Genomic DNA, 19,554 nt, shown 5'->3' on the forward strand with positions numbered 1-19,554 from the left:
ACCTGAGCCGAAGGCAGAGGCTTTAACCACTGAGCCACCCAGGCGCCCCTCTAGCCTTAATTTCATTAGGTTTAATTTCATTGAAAAGGAGAGCTACTATGAATATTCAGAGTATTTTTTGCATAACAAAACATTCAAAAAGGTCGATTAAATAAAACTCTTCTTTGTAGACAATTAAATGGAGGCTACCAATGGTTAAAGGCAGAGTCAGTAAGAATTTGAGTTCATTTCCTGGGTTCACAATTCTCTCTCAATACATGCACAACCTGCTGTTTTCTCACTTTGTACTGCTAAAACAATGTAAGTGATTTTTGAAACCCCAGCTATAGGGTAGTCATGTTGGGAAATAGCCTGCTCAGGTTTTTTGTGGCTTATAAAGGAGATGTTATTGCGTTCTCCATCTCCTCAGTCAGAATATTATTGTAGCTAAACTTTAATTTCATAGTCCCAGTAATACCAACTTTGTTTCATTAAAATGAATTTCTTATTTAAAATATCTTGACATTCTTCTTTTTTATTATAAGAAAATAAAACAGCAGTTCTTTCAGTTGAGAGAAGCTAGAAGCATGGAATTGATCTGCAGCCAGTTTTTACTACAAACCCCATAATGCTTTGGATTATAGCCTACAATCCCCACACTGCAGCACCAAACTTACTGTTAACCCTTGTGATACTGGAAAAGAAAAAGAACAGAACATCTGAAGAATTTTGTAACATGCAAAGATTCTGCTCGAATAGTAAATTACTAATTTTGGCAGTGTTTTCAGATTTGTTGGCCTTTTTCATTTATGAATACATGCACTATTTTTTCACCCTGCATGTAAAGTCATTTATTCTCAAACACTGTGCTCAGGTACCAACTCCCCTTGTCAAAAGCTCTTTTACGCCTAGCATTGAGTTGTATAGTTTTTTTAGCACTGCCCACCCCCAAACTTTGGAGGGAGGTCAGCTTTTTTCAGATTTTAAAATAAAATCACAATACATTGTTTAATGCTCTAAACATCTGCAAATGAAAATTTGGTGAAGTAATTAAAATTCTTAATTAGATGCACCTTGCAGCTGCTGTTAGTCTTAATTGGCAATAATGCAGCTACATTTTGTTCTGACACATATCTTCAGAAGAGTTAGAGAACTGAAGGGAGGCAAGAGGAAAATGTTCCCACACAGTTCAAGACAGTTCGCACAAAGAGGATCCCATGGCAACAAACAGCGAGGCCCACAGTTGGCTCTGTTAAGATCCAGGAATAGACAATGTTTCACCTCGGATTCAAACAAATACTTCCCTTCCTGGATCTGAAGAGAAAGCATTTAAAATAATCTTTTGCAATAAGATTTAAATGGTCAAATGTTCACCTGCGTCTTTAACACACTTTTCAAAGCATCCGGAGAGTCTCTGCCTACAGCCCATGTCAAGGTAATAATCAGGATTCATGCTCTGTGTAAAGTCGCAAACTGACCGAAGCTTTGCAAACAAAGGACTTGATTTTTGTACCATATGGAGCTGGTACAACCTGTATTTGGACCTTGGCAACCTGTATTTTTACAGACAAGGAAACTGAGGCCAAGAGAAATTAAAGTGATTCCCTCGGGAAATTATGGCTACTTAGGAGTAGAAATTAGACTCAAATCTAGGATTTGAGCCTACAGTCCAGGACTTTTACTTCTAAACTGTGCTTGAAGCAATTAAATTTGTTAATTGTGCCCCTCCCAGTCCGCGTGAGGTCTAGTTCTTCACTTAAATGGGTCAGCTGAAGGACTGTGATAGGTGTTGAAAATATAGCTCACTGGCTGTGAGAAGAGGAGAACATACGTCCCCTTCACCTCGCTCCTCAGTTTACTCTGGACTAGAGCATGTGGAAAAGGAGCAAGAAGAGAGCGACTGGCACACAGGAGGTTAATCTGGGTGAGTTACCACCAAGGAAACCGTGTCAGACTTGCCCGCACACTTTAACCAGATCTTCCCTCGCCTTGGATTGAAAACTTCAATATAATGCTCCTTCCTTAAAAATACAGATTGACTGCCCTTCCGTCTCCCAGTCCCCGTCAGCCTCACCTGTGTCCCGACCGAGCTTGGCTTGCATTTGTTAGCTCGCGTTTCACGGAATACCTGCACGCGTTTCCTTGATCTTCAGTTGTGTTTTACTCTCCAAATTAAATGAAGACCCATTTCTGCAGGGCCCAGGCTGCTTTACCTATTTATTGTTCTACGTGGGGCTTATCCTCTTAAACTTTACATTACAAAAGCTTGTGGAGATGGGTTAAAGTTTCTAGAATGGGGGCTACAGGTGGTGTCTGGGAAAGGTGGAAGAGTGGGGCGAGGGAGGGGTAGTGACTGCAAAAGTGTTTCTCAGTCCTTTAAATGCCCTGCCCACACCACTGTCAGAAACTAACACCGTGGTTGCCGCGTAAGCATTAAGCCTGCCCTAGAGTCTTGCTTTTCCAAGTGTGGTCCAGACATCAACAGCATTATGCAGGCTCAAGGACCATATTATTAGAAATGCCGACTCTGAGGCCTCACTCCAGACTTAACTGAATCAGAATCTGCATTTTAACAAGACTCCCAGGTGACCAAACCTACGTTCAAGTTTGAGTAGCACAGAATCCCGGGTGGGTATTATACTATCCCAAGGTAGTATAAAGGGCAAGGATCTTAAAATGCGCAAATTTTCCAATTTAATTGACCGGTACCTACTTGGTCCCTCTTTTCCCGTTAGCACTCCATCTCAGAATCCTGCAGCGAACTCGGTTACGCGGTGGAGGGGAGGAGGGTCCTCTTCAGTCTCCTCCTCTCTGCGCCCCGCCCCCACCCCCACGCTCCCAGAGAACCATCCGCCAGCACCCTGCTCCCAAACCCCTCTCCCTTAGGGAAAATAATGCTCCTCCCCAAACTGAAAGTGCGGCGGCCGGCGGCCGGGAGGGTTACTGCCTGAATGACTTACAGTTTACATATCAATACAAGCTGAAACACTTTGCAAAACTGACCTTTAGAAACAATTATCACCTTTCCCCCAGAGGTTCGGAGCAGCCCCTCCCCTCCCCTCCCGCACCTGGCTCTCTTTAGCAATTCCGCTTAAAGTGATATTGAGAATGGTTCTGTGGGGGTGGGGTCGCAGGGACAGGGAGCGATCGCGCGCAGTAACAAATGTGCTTTAAAGAGAAGGGATGAAAAGGAGCTTATTGTGAGCGTGTCAGTTTAGGCATCGTTCTCTGTACTTTTCTGCCTCCGGGAGAAATGGAACCCTAATTCTAAGGTGGCTAACGCAGGAATGGGTGAGAGTCCACATTTGCCGTCCGGTTTTGCCTGGAAGGACAGATTCCCGTTATTTGAGGCCTCTCGGGGTCTTTTCCAAAAGATTTCCAGGCTACCCTCCTTCCTCTTTAGTCTTCGGAAAACTAAAACTCGCAAAGCGGTGGCGTTCTATGGATTGGCTAGTACTAAAATATCCATTGGGTGGCAGTAACACTATCCTCTTTATGACTTGCAGCAAACCCAGAGAATGCATTCAATCAAATGAACCGATCTTGTAGAAACACTGGAATCATTTATGCATTGCAGTTTCCCTTTCTTGTTTTCGCCCCTTCTTTCCTGGGATATTTTGAGTGGATTGTGGCTATTAATCAAGATCTCAAGCTATTCGTGGTTTCCGTGTCGTTTTCGCTCAGGATTAGCATCATTCAAGGCAAACGGAAAGCTGCTTTTTTTTTCCCCCACTCTTTTCTGAAAAATCATTTTTGGGGGCTGCTGAAGAGAGCTAGGACCCAGGAGACATCTTCCCAAACAGCAGGGGTTGTGTGCTTTCACACAGCAGTACTGTACAAGGAAAACCCCGTCGGATCTGTTATTGCGGGATACTTGTGAAATATACATAGGATTCTTTCTTATGGCTGCATCCCGGATCTGGAAATTTTACTTGGGGACCAAGAGGATCTGAAGGGCTACATGTATACAGAAGATTTGCAAGCAAGACTCCGGTTCTTGTCATAAAGCTCTCAGACTTCCTCACTTATCGGCCTTTTTCCTTCCTCCTTAAAAAAAAAAAAAAAATTCTTCCCTCTTTTTCTGCTCTCTCCTCTCTCAGTGTCTCCTTTTCTATCTGCCTCTTCTTTTTTCTCCTAGTCGTCTTTCCCCCCCCCCTCCTGCTCTGCACCTGGATTGTATCTTCACCAAACAATCGGGCACTTTGAGAACTAACTGGAGGCAGTCTTGTAGGGAAGAGCTGTATGGAATTATCTGCTTTTATGGTGAACTTGGCATTTGTGAATGGGTATCTTGTTCACGATATTAATTGCTAGCAAAAACAAGAAAAAGAACACAGGAGTAAAGCGTGGATTTTTCTGAATACGCATTGTGATGACCAGCAATTACCTTGCCGACTGATATCCAGGGGAGAATAATTTGGAAGACTGTTGTGGGTAAGGTCATTTTATATATGCAAACCCATCAGTGGTGTGAGCGAACTTGGGCGTTTGTAATGGGAATGGGTGACTTGGATGATTGCTGCATCGCATTGATGGCTGTGATGTGGCCGTTATTGGCACTGAATGGAATAACTGCAGTTGGGTGTGTTGGTGTGTGTGCGTGTGTGTGTGTGTGTGTGTGTGTGTGTGTGTGTAGGTCTGTATTCTGAGTGTAATTGAAAATAAATCAAAGCATCACTTCCCCCTCCAATTATTTTGATATGGAAGAGTGTCTTGAATTAATTCCGGATAGACACTCTATTGTTTGGATGCAATATTTGTGGCTCCTGTGTTCTAGAAGGGGTAGCAGCAGTGAAAGGAACACTTACTGAAGAGCCCTATTTAAAATGAAACGAGCTACTCTTTATTCATTAAAAGAAATATGTTTTCAACTCAGTGCAGCATTCTGCTGCATTTCACAGCCGCAATGGGACCAGGGACATCCCACTTGTCAAGTTCTTAAACTTTAAGGTGATAATCATTGCTAATTATTCTCTAGGTTGTGATTATTGGAGATTATTAAGTACCCTGGGCTACTTTTCTTATCCACTGGATTATCGTTCAGAATGAAAAGAAAAGAAAAGAAAAAGCTGAAAAGGATGAGCAAAATAGAGAATCATGCAATATTATTTTAAATATCACCAAATGCTTGCTTTCTCAAGTTCAATAGCCCAATAATATAATGATTTACTTAATACCCTAAATAGCTGAAGCTGCGACCCACGTGCAGGGGAGTTGAAGGTCTGGAAGCAGAGACCATCGTTTTATTGCAATGCAGCCAGCTTTGGAAATGCAGGCAATTACACACTTCCCTTAACCTTAAGTTGAGGATGTGTCCTATCTGCTACATCTATTTTACCCTTTCAGTAAAAAGTTAGAGACTAGACCACGAAGGATGTTTAAGCATATTCCGCCTGGGAAATGGGATTAAAAAAATCAATATTGATGACGTGGTTCAGTGCACTGTACTGCAATGCTAAAGTCCCATATTCAGTACCTATGATGAGAGAATGGAGCATTTACATGCCTTATAAATCTCACCTGGTAGATTGATCTGAAGGGGAGGGGAGAAGATATGTGGATCTGTAGGAAGATGGATGGAAGTCGTGCATAATCGGTGATTATGTAACTTCATTACATCAGCGAGCTTCAGTCAACGATAGTGAGATGAAATGATTGTATAGAGGGAGGCTCCATCACCCTGTTAACTTTTGAAGGCTTGTAACAGCAAACAGAGGAGGAGGAGAGCAGATAGAGATTAGCTCCGGGGGGTCCTGTAAAGCTTGATCTCTGTGGCAAATTTAGCATGAGTTTTCTCATACTGAGTTTCTGAGGGACAGCAGATCTCTATAAGCTGTAGAGCTGGACAGGACCAATTTTAGCCACACCCGTGGAGAGTCAAAATGAGTCCGCAATGTTTCACTAGTGCCCCGTTGAGTAATTGGGGCTGATGATCCCAGCCAAGGTCATAGTTCTGTACCCTGTGATTGACATACATGCCCCCAACTGAGCAGAAACTTAAATCGGTTGAAATGAAGACTGTGAACAGAATGACTATCGGGGTCCTCTTGCATTTTGCCTGGTGGAGCTTAATGCAGATTTCAGCCTGGTGTTTCCCTCAGGAAAAACGATTGCTTCCACAGTGTGTCAGAAGTGAGTGTTTTGTACCTTTATCTTTGCCTTGACAGACCTCTTTCTGGGCCATTTTAACCCTCAGGGAACAGAGAAGTAAAAACCTTCCAAGGTAATGATACCTTGTTAAATTAAAAAAATAAATGGCGGTGAGTTCATTCTTAATACAAATCTCAGAAATAAAGAGCAATCCATTTTCAAGTTTTACTTACTGAATGCCTGAAAGGACATGTTGCAGCTGCCTGTGACTCTTACCATGAGATGAGATAAATGTACTGGGCTCACTGTACAGAGGAGGGAATACTGCAGAATAAAATGTCATTTACCCTGATGTTTTATTTGGATTTGTGATTTTTTTTTAAAAAAAAGAAGATATACATCGGCTCCTTTCTGGCCTTCTAATGTTTCAGGATCTGTTCTTCCCTCACTAGATCCTGAATTCCCTCAAAAAGCAACTCTACTGGAATCCTAACACTGTGGAATTCAATCGTCTTTTCATCTAGTTGTGCTATTTCCTATTTCCCTTTATGTGTATTTCCCCAAGAAGGCTAAGGGACTTTTCTAGCATGGAGATGAGATTATTCTTTCTGTTTTTCCTGTGGAGTCAGGTGCAGGATCTAGACATCCACTAAGTAACTTTGCAAAGATCTGCTTACCCCAAATCAGAATGGTGGAATGGTGGAATGAAATTTTGAGCTCTGATATTCGAGACCACTGTCATGTTTCTACAGGACATGCCTAAACATTGATATGTTGTGCCAGTGGATTTGGAGGTTTGGTGTTCATATTGTGGAGAAAATTGGATGTGAAGTTAACTCCTGATTCCTTCCTTCAGGGGTCAGGGTAACACTACGGCTGCTTCTAGGCTGTTAGTTTCCAACTATGTGCAGAAATACAGTCCGTGATGATATTTCATGTACTCCTTATTGTAATATTTTATAAATGACTTCCTCATTTGTTTTCGGACATAAGCTACACATATGTTACCAAACAGGGCAAACTCTGGAGGCTTTATAAGCTCTGTAGGGGATAGAAATAATACTAGAAAGAAAAAGAAGTCTCTGAAAAAAAGATCCCGACCATCAAACATATGTACCCATGTAACTGCTGTCCTTTTACTTGAAGACCACATATATTTACATTAGGAAAGATAGTTTCAGTCATTTTAATGGCACTTCGTAACCTGTTACTTTCTTTTCATAGACAATTATGTAACCAAAACAGGTTATAGCATTTTTCTTCCGTATCCTACAAATCAGTGATAAAAGCTTTGCTTAATAGGAAAGCCCTTAAACACCAAGTCAGTGAATAATTTAAAATACGGTACCTATTTCTCTATTTCATTGCCCTTTTATCAGCCCAAGTTATGTAGTTAGATTAGAAAACATTTGGGGAAAATAGGAGAAGAAATACCATTTATAAATATGGAAAGTACTCATTTTATTTCCTGACTAGTTGCTTCAACAAAGTCAACATGTCTCGCTGTTAAGTAATCACAGTATTCTTCAAAGTAGGAAAAAATTTAGAAGAGATGTTTATTATGTTTGCAATGTCTGTGAACAAATCATGTTATTGTTGAAATGACTAATGCATAAAACACTTAAGAACAACCGAACTTTTAGGATTAATTTAAGATTTATATTTTGGATTCTTTCAGTCTGTTATAAACTGAAGTGTTTGGGATCTACTTTGTCTCACAACAGATACGGTCTTTGCTGTTTGGTAAATCTCATGTTTTTATAAAGCAGACTACTCTAAAATGTGTGGCACCCAAAGCACCCAAGTGTTGATTAATAAGATTGAAACGTAGCAAGTTTTCTGGTCATACTCAACTTAGAAAACGTCATTGTAATAGCAGCATTTGGGCAGCTATAGATAAGACGGTGTCAGCATTTTTATTATTAAATTCCAATCTTATTTCCATTAATTGTATCAGGAATGTCAAAGAGGAAGGAGCCCAGCTCTTGGAGACATCCAGGTATTGTGGAATTTGGGGCCGAGTCCGAGACCCCCCCCCACCCGCCATTGCACTTCAGGCTCTGTCAGTTACCAGCCTTGTGACTCCTGACCCCGAGTTTCACCTCTCAGGATTCAAGCTAATCCTTTAAAATCAAGAATCCTTTAAAATAGGATAGTTAACATTTTGCACTGGAGAAAGGAGACATGTGTCTAAGGGCTCACCATCCAGCCATGCAGTTATTAGAAACACATGCAATTATTATTATTCAGGATTCTCCAAAGTCGTATGAATTTAACAGTGCATTTTTTCCCCTCAGACTCTTACTGTAAATCTTTATAGGCTCTCTCTAGTCCCAATTACAGTTAGCTGGTAGGTAATATTGTTCACTGAGTAAGTAACAGACGAATTAAAGGCTTTGGTTGCTAACTTTCACTCAGTACTCCTTTTTTTCAGCAGTGCTCATATGGGAATATAGTTGCCTTAAGTAACTAAAAAAACAGTTGCCTTTGAATAACATTCAAAGAATGGTAACTAAGGGTTTTGTGTGTGAGAGTGTTTTCAGCTGATTATTTGTTGTTGTTGTTTTTTAATTCTCCTGAGTACTCAGGTGTTTCTGGTTTTGGTACCAAGAATACACAAACAAACGTTCACAAGCCAACTTGATGCTACTACTTTAAATAAAAAGCTACTCTCTTCTGTCACTTTATTACCAAAAGCACAATGCGTTTGAATACCAAGTGTAATAGAGGGCATAAGAATATAAAAATAACAGTTCTGTTTTGGAAATTGCTCATTGCAATAATTATGAACGTTCTTTAGGGGGAGGCAATCCCCTTTGTGTCACCACTAACACTGAACTTCTTTAGTGTTCTTGTATCTTGGCATAAATATATTTACACATATAAGAAGGTCATAGATGGCGATAGGAACTTCTATAGATGTTTTTAAGTGACTGGATAATCAGGTAAAAGAGTAATTTATATTTTGGTAAAGGTAAAATTGGAAAATGGAAAATTAACCCCGTAAATAAAAATAAATGTACATGGACTTAAACAACTCTCCTGCTAAAGCACAACCTTCTCTTTCTTAATTCCCAGTGTCTTGCTTTTTATGTTAAGTATCTCTGATATTTCTTTGTTTCAGATGGATTTGAGCATGCATATTTATTTTATCTGACTTCACTGATACACGTACAAATAGCCAGCATTTTCTTGGTTTCCTCTATTTCAAAATTGCATATTCCCTTATGACTTATGGAAATGCTTTAGATTTGCTCAGGCATATTTACAAAGGAATATTATAGGAATGTAGACAGCCTTGTTTATTTGACAAATTCTGCTAATCACCTTACAAATATGTTTTTAATTTTCATCCAGAGAACGCCACCCTGGAGTATCTTACACTGCAGACAGCATTCCATTACCAGCCAACCACATGGCTCAATGGACATTCCCTTGCTGCTTACCCTGACCATTGGCTTACAGTGAAAGAGCCTTAATTGACAGGGTTTTGGGATTTTTTGTCTTTCGTGTTTTTTTTTGTTTTTTTGTTGTTTTTTTTTGTTTTGTTTTTTTGTTCTCCTGTGTAGAAACAATATGCAGGTGTCAAAACTCTAAGACTCCTCAGTCTTTTAGCTTTAGAGAAGGGATGACTGACCAGCCTGGTGTTGCTTGCCTATCACATAATCTGAAATTGCCGATCAGTGAACTGTGGATAAAGCAGAGGGAGAAAGGAAAGCACTTTTAATATTTTTCTTCTGAAAATCTGCTCTTTCCACTTTTCATATTAAAGCATTCAAAGTAATTTTTCTCTTGATAGGCTATTCAAAGACTGGGTTATAGTTATTATTTTTATACATACAAAATGCAACAAATGGAACTGAGCTATTTTTTTCATACAAGAGCTGCGTATCTAAGAACATATATTTAACAGTAAAATTAGATTGCATTTTGTAGTATTTCCTAAGTCAGGAAATAGCATGTGGAGTTTAGACTCAGCAAAAAAAAAAAATGCAATGGACTATGAATTGTGATCATATAATTATAGACTATCACTCTTTCAATATGTTTGTTAATTATGTAGCTTACACTTTATGTGAATTATAATTATAAATAAATCATGGTATGAATAATCATAAAATTATTCATAGCAGTTTATTTTGTGATGGCCTGATCAAAATGAACTAATTGGTAGGTTCTTGCCCTATCAACATTTCCATGTAATACAACTGTGAATTAGTATGGTGATCTTCATCATTTTCTGCTATAAAGTTTCCCTTTATAATTAAAAAAATTGGGAGGCCACCTGATCATAGTTGTACTTTCAGTATCCGTTGATTGAACAAATGCATAATAATAATGATGTAATTATGCATATGATCAGTCTTTTAAAAATGAATTTGTGTATAGTCACAAGTGTCTATTTTCATCTTTGAAATACATTATTTATCTGTATAAAAAATTTGGTGTATGTTCTAGATTCTAGACCTCTTGGAGTAACTCCTGCAGCTCTGGTAAATAAAAGGTCTGTATGTCTATATTCAAAATACTTGCGTTGCATATGCACATGCAACATGTTATCTTACATACAAAATAAAAAGCAAGTGCATATGATGGTGAAATGTGGATCCAAGGAATTAGATTTTTGGATATGTAGAGTTGGGAGTATCTAATTTCCTAAGAATATACATTTAAAATTCCAACACAGGTTAATTCACTTTCAAACTTTAACATTGAACTAGTATAACATAAAAGTGTCTACTGTTGTGGAATATTTGCATTTTAAAATATAAAATAAACATTTTATTTTATTGCAGTCAAATGGAAATGAATTATTATAAGTGTAGCCAGAGCTGATTATGGCAGCCTCACACAAATGTAACAAAATTACATGAAGTGTAGAAGTATACAGATGTCCCATTATGTCATTTTAGCCAACAAGGAAATTTTGAACCAAAGGAATGAAATTAGGTTCCAAGATCTCACAATTCGTTTGCTCTCTCTCCCATGATATGTTATTCCACTTTTCTGACATGATACAAGCCCTCGGTTGAGTATTTTAGTTATACAGCGATATATCCAGCCATAAGACATTTTTTTTTAGTAGTATGAAGCATAAGAAAAGTAATTGTTCTTGTTGAAGCTAATTTTAGTGCATCTCATCTTTTGGCCTCTCGCTCGTTTAATTGACTTGCGATCACTCACATGGCACCCCACTTGGAATCTGCGGACTTTACTTTTCCTATATGCACACCATACACTCTTGACCTCATTTGCTCTCTGGAGACACAGGACAGGAAAGGTTGGAGAAATAGGTCACTGGTGGGGCCCCCTTGCTTTTCCATACTGTCCTCTTTGCCGTTAGCTTTCTAGCTCCCCACCTGTAAGGAATTGCTCTTCTTTGGAGCCCCTCCTTTTTCTTGACTTTCCCACACATCCCACAAAGGATGTCTCTGGCTTTTAGGATTGTATGCTGTCTTTTTGCTTCCAAAGTCATCCCCCTAGAGGTCTTATCAAAATATCTTTTAGCCACATTGGACCCCTTTGAGGAGATGGAATTCCATACTTCATTTCTTCACCATCAGGGTCACTCTGCTTACATAGACAGTGATAATAAACCAATTTGGGAGTAATGATGGCAATATTATTTATATCCGGTTTGGCGAGCTACCACCACAGAGCTACTAAGTGAAGGAGATACAGCCAGATGGATCTCTGATTTTCGTTAAGATATATAACATATGAGCCATTGGTAATATGCTAAAGGACAAAGTTGGGAATAATAGGCTTCACCCCTTCATATTCGTGTCTTTTGGAGAAAATATGCCATTTTTTTTTTCTGATCCAGAAAAAAAAAATGGCTTCAGTCGATTGTATTGCAGCTGATAAGGTGGACAGGGGGCTGTGGAGGACATCTTATTCTGGTTGGATTTTGCAGTGCCCTCGTCTTCCTGAGTAGGCGGCTGTTGAACATACCTGTTTGGAGAAATGACACTGGCTCTGGGTACCACAATGTTCCCAGCCTTTTGCCAACTTTATTTCAGAAGGAACACAGTCAGAGGAGCTAAACACAGCAGTAAAAATGGAAAGCCGAGCGACTTAAAATGGTATCAGCTATTTTGTGTAAACAAAGCTTCATGTGGCCAAGGGAGAAAATTTGAATGTAACAAATGAATCTGGTGGCTCCCAGTGCTAGGCTTTTGAATACCCCTGTTAAAGCCCCTAATTGTTCCCACCATGACTGAACTCCTGAATGGTACTCAAGAGGTTTCCAGAGCCAGAGTGCGTAGAGTAAATGCATTCAAGGGGTCTCTAAGGGGTTTGGACTCTGCTGCTTTCCCTTGTGGGGTTCTCTTCCAGGCCCATAATAACACACTCACAGAGCAAGCCGCTCATGTCAGTGGGTGTGCTCATCACAGTGAGCGAACAGTTTAGCTTAGCTCCAGGAGTCCCGTGCCTGTCTGTTTTGTATTTCCAGGTCCCAGCATTGTGCATGGCTTAGAGTAGGTCACCAGTACACCATTGTGACATGAACAAATGCTGAAGCATTTAGTGACAACAGATCAGTTTCAGGTCAGAGTTCTCCCAACCCCATGATGCATGAAACTGCTGATTTAAGAAAGCCATGAAAGAAAACTGAGTACTAAAGGAGAAAGGATTAGTATTAGTAATTTGCAATCTACAAATATAAAGAAAAAATGGCTGACCCTTCTTTCCTCATTCCCTTCCTCCCTTTCTTCTCCTTCCTTCCTTCCTTCTACTTCCACCATAAATATTTGAGTGCCTTCAGTGTACAAGGAGATATAAGAGTATGTTCAAGGGATATTGAGATGAGGGATGGCATATAGTGGGGCCCAAGATGGCTAATCAGGGGTAGTGGTGATAAACAGAATCATATATAGTTGTAATTCACGATAGTCTACTTTGTGTTCTTCGGAGAGAGGTGTCAAGTATGGTACAGGCTTGGAAAAGGGCCAGAACACGTGCCCTTGGAGGGGTTAGGAGAGGCTCATTAAAGGAAATGAGGTTTACCTAGACTTTGAAGGAGCTCACAATGGTGTGGAAAAGAAAAACATCCCAGGCAGAGGAGAATCAAGAACAGAGATAGCATAATATCATGGGGTACATGATGCAGAATGTAAGAAGTGTCCAAGTCTGGCATCCAGGAACAAATAGAATGGGGTTTCATGGACATAAGGAAAACAACATTTATGACCTACTCAGATTTATACTTTAGGAAAAAGAGGAACAAGTTAAGATTCTGTATCTCCAGGGTCCCTTTGATTCCCAGTTTTGTGAATTTCCCAAGGACTCCCAAATTATATCTCTATTACAAATTTCTTTGTGTTGAACCCCTGTTCTCCAACAGCCTTCATGGGCTCTCTTCATTTCCTTTTCTCTTTCCTCTTTTCTAAGACTAAACCACTGTTACCGTGCTAGATAAATACAGAGCCAAAGTTTAAAATTAACTTTTTTTTAAAGCAGAAGGCAACATTCTATAATGGAATGTATCCATTCAAACTCTCTTTGCTTAGTTAGAAAGTTGCCACCCACCCTAGCAAAAATGCTGTGGTTTATATGTAACTCTTCAGTGAGAATGTTTGGCAATTCATTTGGGAAGAAGGGGAAGTTGGAAAAGGCAGCTGGGGAGAAAAAGAAAAAGGAAAGTGCTTTATGTAATGTAATGGCTAGGTAGAAGTATAAATTCCAAAATGGTTTTGGTATTAAGATCATATAGAAAAAGAGTATTGCTTTGGAGTATAATATACATTCCATAATAAGAAAATAGGATTTGGGCCCCTGGGTAGCTCAGTCCATTAAGCATCTGCCTTTGGCTCAGGTCTTGGTCCTAGGGTCATGAGATCAAGCCCTGCTCAGCAGGGAGTCTGCTTCTCCCTCACTCTCTGCCACTCCTCCTGCTTGTGCTCTCTCTCTCAAATTAAAAAAAAAAAAAATCTTAAAAAAAAAAAAAAAAAGAAAAGAAGGGGGAGCCTGGGTGGCTCAGTGGGTTAAAGCCTCTGCCTTCGGCTCATGTCATGATCCCCGGGTCCTGGGATCGAGCCCCTCATTGGACTCTCTGCTCAGCAGGGAGCCTGCTTCCTCCCCTCTCTCTGCCTGCCTCTCTGCCTACTTGTGATCTCCCTCGGTCAAATAAATAAACAAAATCTTAAAAAAAAAAGAAAAGAAAATAGGATTTATTCCTAGTGAATATGAACCATTTTGTTAATTTGCAATAATTATAACACTTTGAAATTCTAGAAGGACATCAGAAAGTGGTCCTCCTAAAATAAAAAAAAAAAACCCTCATTTTAGCTGAGTTTAAATTCTTTATCTTGCCAAATACTTTGTTTATACTTCTACTACATAGAATGAAACAAACCCGTAAGGAGTGTTTTTTCCATACTTTTTCTGATCATTCTGTACTGGAAGTTCTACTAAGTTGGGAAATGGCCAAACACTGAACATAAAATGAAAAGGAATACAATTTACTTAGGCACAAGCTAAAAATTATGTGCATGATCATCAGGATTCATCTAAAAGAACAAGTAGCACAGTCTAATTGTCAAAACTCAGTCTGTTACCCTGAGGATTGGATTCTGTGGTGGAATCGAGTGTAGGAATTTGTTCTTCTAAAAACTGTTGAGGTCATGGGCACCTGGGTGGCTCAGTGGGTTAAACCTCTGCCTTCAGCTCAGGTCATGATCTTAGGGTCCTGGGACCGAGCCCCACATAGGGCTCTCTGCTCAGCAGGGAGCCTGCTTCCCTTCCTCTTTCTCTGCCTGCCTCTCTGCCTACTTGTGCTCTCTCTCTGTCAAATAAATAAATAAAAACCTTAAAAAAAACTGTTGATGTCAGCAGAGTACCAAGGTATGCCTTGGAGGGGTTTCAGCGAGCCCTCTCAAATCTCTGTCGATATTCCCTCTCCCCCCACCATAATTTCTGATGGATTTTGGATGATTTCTCAATATCCTCCAGAGTGCACAACCAACTGAGCTTCAGCTTTCAAGTCTGAAGCCCTTGCCAACCACAGTGGCACAAGCTAAGACCTTCCTGTGCTAAAATGTGGGTGTGGCCATTCTCTCAGATGATCATTGAGCATGATTTATGTTTATGTTGGCCCTTGGTCACCACTGTTCTTTGATCCTGTTAAATTAGCAGAATCACTCCTTCCAATATGCCATTAATTGATTAACTCTTTCATGTGAATGAATAAAATATTTGAGGGTCCTGTGTTTTATAAGGATTGTGCTTATTAACACGGGCTGAATACGTTAAAGAAAGTTCTTAACATCAAAAGTCTATGGGCTAGTGGGGAAAACATCTATGTTCAGTTGTATTTCCTAGAAACAGACGGTTTAGTTTCTTCTGAGGCAGAGGAAGAAAGCGATTGCGGTGTGGTTGCACCTGAAGCCCCAGCAGATCCCATGGGTCTTTCACAGTTGTCCACAATTGAGTCAAGGGTCAAGACTTTCTACTCCCCCATCCAGCAGTTGCTGTTTGCGGGCTACCCCATAGAAGGTGGCATAACCATGAACAAGACAGCTTCCTGGGGCTGAGGGCAAAGCCCAGTGAGGAAATCAGCTGTGAGCTGTCAGCGGCAGGATGGGTAGGGCCAAGAAGAGGGGAATGGAAGCTATTTGGAAGCTCTGATAAGGACATTTTATTCCTTTGCCTCTTGAGGCATGCTGTAGTAATGCTGTAGGAAATTACTTAAGAAATACTGTAAAATATTAAATATTTGTTAAAAGAGGTAAAGATACTAAATATTATTGAGTATGAGGGTTTGCTCTATGTAGTTAAATTTTAGAGACTGGTTTTCTGAGGAATGTAGTTGAATCCATATTATAATTGCTCTTGTTCATAAGTTACCAGATCATCAATATTAATGAACATCTCCTATGTGTCCTGGACTTCCATAAGGAGAAAGGAAGGAGTCAAAAATCCAGGCCTGGAGTTTTTACATAGGACCTGTTTTTCTATGGTTTCTGTGCTTGATTCCAAGGTCAAAGGGAAGAGTTGGTGGGAAAATTTGAATAGGAATGAACTTAGTACACATCCTTGCAGGTATATAAAATCTCTCGACTACAACTCAAATAATTATGTTAGTTAACTCATATTCACTTTAACCAACAACCAGGCTATTTTTCTCTTCAGTTGACCTGACATTCGACATTCAATTCAGTTCAACCAATACTCCCAAATTATGTACCTTCATGCTAAATGCAAGCACTAGGCTAGAATGAGCAATTCACTCATTGCCAAAGCAAATAAAGGTGTAGATTGCTAAGTATTTTTAAAGAGTTGTCTTAAAAGAAACAAGTAGTTCTTATCACCACCACTAAGTCTGCTCTTAGAATACTGGATCCATATCTTCTCTCATCCCAGCATGTCTTTGGTAATTAGAAAATTTTATGGTAGTTTTCAAAGACCAGGAATTCAATCAAGATGATACTCCTTTTCTATTACAACACTCCCCTTGTGTTTATGGATATAAATGTTTTATTTTTCAAATGCATATTATTAAGCTTATTAAGGGGATTCAGCATCTCTATATATTGACTGTATTTTTTTAATTCACTGTAACTTCAAGGCTTCAGGCTCATAAGTTATTCCATTTTTACTGTTTGCATCATGCTATTTGTCCACAGCACACTTTTCCTTTATCCTCCTAGAGTTGAGTCAATTGATTTTAGCTTTGCCACACAATGTATCACATTTCTTAAAGTAGGTAAGTCATGGAATTTTAAATTTCCTACTCAGGAGCTATGTAGGCGGTATGGGAGAGGAGTGAGGCCTAGTGGAACAGACTGTGCATCAGAAGCTCATTAAACCTCATCTACATTTGTAAGTAAAAAAATAGAATTATTATTTCCAATTTCCAATATTAAAGTTAGCTTTAATTTGTTAAGATCATAATCAGAGCAGGTGTGGGTTATTGCTCTAAGCATCTTCCTTGGCCTTACCCAATTTCTTGGAACCAAAGATTCAAATCCTGGTAGATTTAAACTTATCTTGTATTGGTTTTGGTACTCCTGATAACCCAATCTTATTAGTCATATTACTTGTTTTAATGTTACTATGGCTATGATTACAAAAGTATAAAAAGAATACATATGATAGAATCTCATCGTGTGGCATCAGTCCAGATTTTTGGATCTGAAGGATATTAAAAAATTGAGGGTTCATTTTAACTTCACTGGAATCATTAGTTAAGTCATGGATGTTAAATAGACCTAGCTATTACAATTTAGTTCCACTCTAAGAAAGAATTATAGCCCTCAAAGCATATATTTGTATTTGCGCAAAATTTCTTTTTGAGAATCTCGAAAGATATGTGGAAATTGTTTAATACTAAAAGATAGTCTCTCAGAAAACTTATTTGTGTGAGACCTTTTCTAATTTTATGTTTGGTATATTAAAGTGTGGGATAGCTTAGGACAATCAACAGAATATGTTGAATTCCAAGTCACTGTCCAAACAAAGAGCTATGTAGACCAAGACACCAGTCACTGAATATAATAAGCTTAAACCCACAACTGCACAGCCCCTGACAATACTATGAAGTTTACAGACTTTGCCTGTGATATTCTTCTGCCTCAACTTAAGCAGCTCTCTATCTCTTTTGACCACCATGAGTTAACTGAAATAACTTTGATTTTTGAATGTTAAGAGTTCCCACCATGGAGAAGAGTGTTCTCCTAAGAATATTATGTGCTCCCAAGTCACTGCTAACTGTGTCTTTTTCTCATAAAATTTACCACTTAAAAAATTTGCTTCCTCCATGACTTGAATGTAAGTCTGTGAGGGTAGGACTTTAGCTGTCTGGGTCACCACATATCTTTGGTGCCTGGGAGAGTCCATTGACCCTAATATCACTCAATAATGATCAAAGAAATGGAGGAAGGGAGGGAGGAAGCAAAGAAAGAAGGAAAGTTCTCCAGAGGTATCCTGGTCTCAGCAAGATAAAAAAAAAAAAAGGAAGAGGAATTTGTTGAAATAACATGAGAAGCCCAGCTTACTACATATAACAGAATTCATGATGAAGTATTATTTATGTAGTAAAGGTAGTGTTTATTCCATCACTTAGGTCAGAGCACAGGCTCTACCACATGCTTTGAAATGTCAGTTCAGTTGATACAACACCCTGAAAGCCAAGCTGAGAACTTAGAACCTCCAGCCAAAGGTTTTGGTTACATCAATAATGCAGAAAACAGTGTTTTAGGACCATTAACCTGATAATTATTTTGAAGGTGAGTGAGACAGAAATGGACTGGAGCCTATACTTAGGTAGCTACTGCATTTTTATAAATTACAAGGTGATGAAACTCCTCATATTTTTTTTTAGCTTTGTGACTTCTTTCTCTATAATTTTTCCCCAACATGTAAGTATTAATTAAGAGGAAGTTTTTAAGAAATCATTGAGGGGCACCTGGGTGGCTCAGTCAGTTAAGTGTCTGACTTAGGCTTGTTTATGATCTCGGGATTCTGGGATCAAACCCAACATTGTTGGGCTCCCCATTCAGTGGGGAGTCTGCTTGTCTGTCTCCCTCTCCCGCTGGCCCTCCCCCAGCTCATGTGTGTGCAAGTCTGTGCATTCTCTCTCTGTCTCTCAAATAAATAAATAAAATATATTTAAAAAAAAACAAGGGTGTCTCAATTTTAAAAAATTGAATTTTCATCTTCACTCTTCTTGGTATTAATATATCATCTCCTAATTGCAGAAGATCTCACGGTATACTAGAATTGACATTAGGATCAAGACAAGTCTGATTTCCAATTTTGGCATTAACATCTACTAGCTGTGTAACCTTTTACAGGTCGCTTAGTGTTTCAGTTTTGATTTCCAGATCCCTAAGAGAAAAAAAATGCCTACATTTAGGATTACTTGGGGAAGTAAAAATAATATTTAAAAACTTATAGTGCAGTGCTTGATAAATAGTAGCTATACAGTAAATGGTAATCCTTATTATTTTAATATTTTCACATGTGTTATGTTATTAAAATATAGCAGTTAAGTTTTCTCACCATACCTGATGGTCAATTTTCCATCCTTATCTTAATTGATCTGTGAGCAGCATTTGAACAATGGATCATTCTTTCTCCTTGGTACCTTTTTTTCACTTGGCTTTCAGGATAACACAATCTCTTGGTTTAAGCTCTACTTCATTGGGTGCTTCTTTTCAGTCTCCTTTGCTGGTCTCTTCCCTTTCCTCTTCTTCCTGTTGGAATGACCTATGGCTTAGCTCTCAGTGGTCTTCTCAGTCTATACTTACTCCATTTGTGAGTTCATCAGCCATTTGCATGGTTACAAATACCATTTTTTTCACCACTTTTTACATTTATACCCTCACCTTGGTCTCACCTAAACCCTAAACATGTACATCCACTTGCTTATCTGACATCATTCACTTATTTGACATTTGTCAGTTACCTTGTCCAAAACTGACTTCTCTTTTCCCCCTACTCTACTCCGTGCTCCCAGCTCAACTGATGTCAGTTTTATCC

General features: G+C 39.2%; 1 protein-coding gene across 1 annotated transcript in view; it reads left to right on the forward strand.

The window, feature by feature from the left end:
* The first annotated feature begins 4,086 nt into the window (after positions 1 to 4,086).
* The window catches only part of IL1RAPL1 (interleukin 1 receptor accessory protein like 1), a 1,455,000-nt gene continuing 1,439,532 nt past the window's right edge, over positions 4,087 to 19,554 (forward strand). The window contains exon 1 of the mRNA XM_032844352.1: positions 4,087 to 4,413. The gene's annotated coding sequence lies outside the window, so the exon portion shown is untranslated. The remainder of the gene's footprint in view (positions 4,414 to 19,554) is intronic.

Source organism: Lontra canadensis, unplaced genomic scaffold, assembly GCF_010015895.1.
Source record: "Lontra canadensis isolate GAN:19392208 unplaced genomic scaffold, GSC_riverotter_1.0 scaffold151, whole genome shotgun sequence".
NCBI classification, from domain to species: Eukaryota; Metazoa; Chordata; class Mammalia; order Carnivora; family Mustelidae; genus Lontra; species Lontra canadensis.